The sequence below is a fragment of the Suncus etruscus genome, chromosome X (genome assembly GCF_024139225.1).
Source record: "Suncus etruscus isolate mSunEtr1 chromosome X, mSunEtr1.pri.cur, whole genome shotgun sequence".
Lineage (NCBI taxonomy): Eukaryota > Metazoa > Chordata > Mammalia > Eulipotyphla > Soricidae > Suncus > Suncus etruscus.
Genome location: NC_064868.1, coordinates 122,389,128 through 122,393,899, shown reverse-complemented (window position 1 = coordinate 122,393,899; position 4,772 = coordinate 122,389,128). Strand labels below are relative to the sequence as shown.

At 48.3% G+C, this 4,772-nt stretch overlaps 1 pseudogene; it reads right to left on the bottom strand.

Annotated features, from left to right (window-relative positions):
• Nucleotides 1–1,647: 1,647 nt before the first annotated feature.
• Nucleotides 1,648–4,544, bottom strand: LOC125999038 (trafficking kinesin-binding protein 2-like; annotated as a pseudogene).
• Between the last annotated feature and the right edge of the window lie 228 nt (nt 4,545–4,772).

The window sequence follows — 4,772 nt, the reverse complement described above, 5'->3', positions numbered from 1 at the left end:
GATGCTGATGGTAGTGAAAAAATGCTTTCCTAGCCAAAGGCAAACTCATTTCACAATGAAAAAGAAAAGAAAAGAAATAAAAAGGGAATAAAAGAATAGTTGAATCTGGAATGGAGAGAGTTCTCAGTAGGCTGATCATGTCACATAGGAGTTCCAGGAATGATCTCTAGCACTTATAACCCCCCAAGCACTACAGGGTATGGCCCCAGAACTAAAAAATAAGGGAAACCCAAATACAATCATGTATGTAATAAAGTTGGTTAAATAAAAAAAATGTAAAAAAAAAAATAAGGGCTGAAGCAGTGGCGCAAGCAATAGAGTGTTTGCCTTGCACATGCTAACCTAGGACAGACCGTGGTTCAATCCCCCCACGTCCCATATGGTTCCGCAAGCCAGGAGTGATTTCTGAGAGCATAACCAGGAGTAACCCCTGAGCATCACTGGGTGTGGCCCACCCTCCTCCCCAAAATAAAGGGGAAGAACCCTGGAGTTCTACTTATCATAGATATGCTTACTATTCCCCACCTTTAATCCCCCCTTTTTTTGGAGGGGGCAGGGCATATCTAGCAGTACTTGAAACTTACTCCTGGTTTTGTGCTCAGAGACCACTCCTGACAGGTGCAGGAAAGCACCTTAATTTATTTTTTTTAGTTGCAGCCAACTTTTTTTACAAAAAAAATTCACATACATAAATACATAACATTCCCTAATTCCTATTGATTGCACTCTGGTTACCTGGGGTTGCCTCCTGGCTTCTAAGGAAATCTGAAAACATTCAATAATGTTCAAATTCCTTGGTCGCTGCACTTGTCCAGAAGAAATGATCTGAAAGTGAGTTTACTGGGGCTCCAATTTACACATAATTTCCTTTCTAAAGTAAACCCCTCCACCCCCCTCAAAAACATGCTGCTTTTTAAAAAAACTTTTTGGATATCATATAAAAATACAAATTTAAAACAGAAACTTCCATAAATCACAAAGACCAAAGCAATATATATGGGTAGTGTTTGGACTCCCAGTGGCTCAGAGACCTGAAAACAGCCAACAGGGAGTGAGTCCTCTCTACCCAGATCTTCTGGAAAAGGCCAAACTACTTGCTTGCCAGTGTGGCAAGCCAAGTCCTGACACAGGGGCAATTTCACCACATTTTGGTGGCCACAGTCAAAGCCACCTTACCATTATCTCAGTAAAACAGATCATTTCTACACACCTTCCAGAGCTGCTCCTGCAACCTTTTCACTTTTGCTGGGAAGAGGACTCCCAAGCAGTGCTCAGGATACCTGGGGCTTATGTAACAAGCTACCCCAGATTCAAAGCTCAGTTCAGTTCAGTTGGGGGCTAAACTTTACATCTCATGCATGCAAAGCAAGCACTGGCTGCAGAGCTATCTCCCAGGCCACCCTTTTCTCTTCTCATCCCCCAACCTGGGCTTTTCCTCGCTTATACTTAATAGAAATATGTCCATGTATACACAATTTCTGGTTCTAATCATTTTTCAAGACAAGAAAACCCAACTGGACAAATGTCTAACCCGTTCTTCTTTCACATCTATCTCTAAAGACTCAATGACCATTTCTGGGTACTTTCTACTAATCAGGCCCCATTCCTGAGGGCCAGTGCTCCCATCTCAGTGCTCTATTACTGTTTCCATTCTTCCATCCACCCTTCCCCACATTCTCAACCTTATGCTACCTTCTGTTTCTCTCAGACAGAACAGACCGCTGACAGCAACACAAAGCCTTCCACCAAGGGTTAACCTGTGAAAGAGGTCAGGGAACTTTTGGGGACTCAGTGTTCCTCTTCAGAATTTCCATTCTAGGTGAGGACGTGCACATCGGGGGGTGGGGTGGGGGGGCAAAGCTACTACCCATTATCATGGGGGAGACTCTGATTCCTTCTGAGTTCACTTAATAATAAATTACTACCAGAATTTAAGGAAACAGCCAAACCTGGTCTCTGAAGACTCATTTCTGCCTCTTGGCTTCTTGCATATTCTTGGACATTGGGAGTCTTTACCCCAGTCTCTTCAGCCTGTCCACCAAGTTCATTTTCAACTGGCCAACGTTGGGAGGGTTCCTGGAATGTCTTGGCTGGTCAGGAGGCCAGAAAGTTCTCAAAGGTATGCACATATGGTTCAAAGGGCGAAGAGGTGGAACAGGCTGAGTGAAAGGGTGAGTTTGGCAGGGTGCAAGGGATTGTGAGGGCTCTAGACAGAGGCCGAAGCAAGGGGCTCTATAAAATGAAGCTGTGGTACACTTGGGCCGAGAGGTCTCGCCCCTGTAGCAGCTTGGCCAACAAGCCCCCAGACCTGCTGAAGGTGATAGTGGGGTCCCACCCAGTGGTGATGGATTCCCCAATGCTGGGTCTGTAGGACAGGGCTGGCGAGTTGACTGTGGTGTTTGAAGAGTTGCTACTACTACTGCCACAGGATGAGAAAAGAAATGCAGAGCTGGGGGTGACCTGAGTGATATCAGAGGGGTGTAAGAGCCTGCAGGTGGTGAAGGTGGAGTTAGTACTTGACAGTCACTATCCTGGATTCGAGGTTGCAGCAGTCATGGCCTAGCCCCTGCTGAAGAGGTAAGCGGCAGGAAGATTTCTGTTCCTGGCCTAGCTGCGGATGGAATCTGTTCCACCTGCAGGGGCTGCTGAACCTGGAAAGTGATTTCCTCCTCCTCCTCCTCCTCCTCTTCTAAGTCTGAGAGGTGATAGATGGCATCCTTGGGTAACTGGTCGAAGCCTTTAGTGATAATCCCTGGCCGTGGATCCAGGATGGTGGCTAAACTTGGTTGAGCAAGTTGCTGCCAGTGGCGCAGAAGCTGGGATCCTTCGAGGGGCTTGACAAATTGCAATTTTCCATACCTAAATAATCGAAGGTTACGGACAGCGCTGAAGTCTGGGATCTCCGACTGGCTGGTATAGACAGAGGCCAGGCTCTCCGAGGGGGTGCCACCACTACTCACCCCCTCGACTTTCTTCTCCACCAGGCTCTGGGGCTTCCTCTCCCATTTCTCAGCCAATAACCACTTTGCTCTCAGGTAGTTCTGTGTCTGCAGACTCAGGTGTAATGCTGTGGCTAAGTCACTGTCTCCACAGGGTCCTCGCTGGTCGTCCTTCAGGGGGTTCTCCGGGTTCTTCGTGGTGGGGTCCCCCTGGTTACTAATTCTGTCCTCTGCCTGCTGCAAACCAGACTCAAAAGGCTTCGCGGTCATGATGACACTTGAGGGGTTGGAGCCAGGAATAGAGAGGAGTGTGGGGTACCAGGTAGGGCGACCCCACGTGTCACTGGCAGCCATGACTGTGTCAAATACCCACTTCTGCTTGAAAATAGAAGATTTATCATTATCCAAACTCAACTCCTGGTGCATGATTCCCTCAATCTCAGCTGCCAGGGATAACCCCTGGAAGTCAAGATGAGCAGCAGGGCCAGATCTCCTACGCAGTTCCTTTATTTCTTCTTGGGATTCATGCAACATTCCGAGACATTCCACATTCCTGTCTTGCAACTCCTGCAGCTCCCTGGTCAGCCATCTTTGAGCATCTTTGGACTCCTGGAGGCGAAGGGTCAGTTCTACTTTCTCAATCACATGTTCTTGAAGTTTGTGCTGAAGATCTACAAGCTGAGAGGAGAGGGAGGAGATGTCTTCTTGGCATTGAATCAGTTCATCACTCTTCCCAGACAACTCTTCAGTCATTCTGGACATCTGAGCATTTGCTTCATGAAGTTCTTCAACACAGTCATGGACGAGCTGTTGCTCCTTCTCTTCATAGGTGATCATTTCTGTTTGGAGGTGACAAGCCTGGGATCGGAGAGTTACATTCTCTTCTTCCAGTTCCTTGAGCTTTTCCTGGAGCATGTCTGACTGCAGCAAACCTTGAGAGGAGTTGAAAGAGCCACAACCATGAAGAGGCATAGGACAGCTGGCCTCAGTCTCCCTCTCTTCGGAAGCACAGGACACAACGTGCAGTAGCGCATCTTTCCTGGACAGCTCATGCTGTAGTTGATGAATTCGATCAAAGGCTCCTTCCAATTGCTCCTTCAAGGACTCATTCCGCTCGGATAAGACCTGGTTTCGCTTCAACAGAGCTTGTCCCACCCGAGCAGCCAGCTCCAGGTCACGGTCCCTCTCTGCCAGCAGGTGCATGACCATGTCAAGGTCACTGGATGCTCTCCTCATCTGCTCTGCCCTGTCTGTGCCTAGTATGTGTGTGCTCAAATAAAGGAAGGTCTCTTCGGCCAGGAGCGGGGAGAGAGGCTCGACTACATATTGCTCTTGGTACGGGAACCCAGCCCAGTCTGAGTTCTCAGGGAGGAACAGTGAGTTCACCCTGGGCTTAGACTCTGACAGACTCACCGGCTCCAACTCGAGGATGTCCTCGCAGCCGGAGATATCAGTGACGCTCTCTGACTCTTGATGACTGGCACACATGAGGCTTTCTTCACCTGTCAGTGATGTGGAGATGACATCCTGGGATGTCACGCAGGCTTTGTCCGGCTTTGTCTGGAGAGGACAGTTTTGGTGTGGATGGCAGCAAAGGGAATCCATTAGCCACTCAATAAGCAAAGGAAATCTGGCCTGGTGGGTCTTTTCTTTTAAGCAGGATATTTCTGATGAGTCAAATGACATTGGCAGCTAATTGGTGCCCTCATGAGATTATCAAACCTTGGACAGTTGATACCGGAACAGAGCAACACTGCCGCCCTCCTACACTAGCTATCCTTTGGGCAGATAAGTGGGCACAACCCACGGAGCTGCTGTATCGCAGCCAGCAAC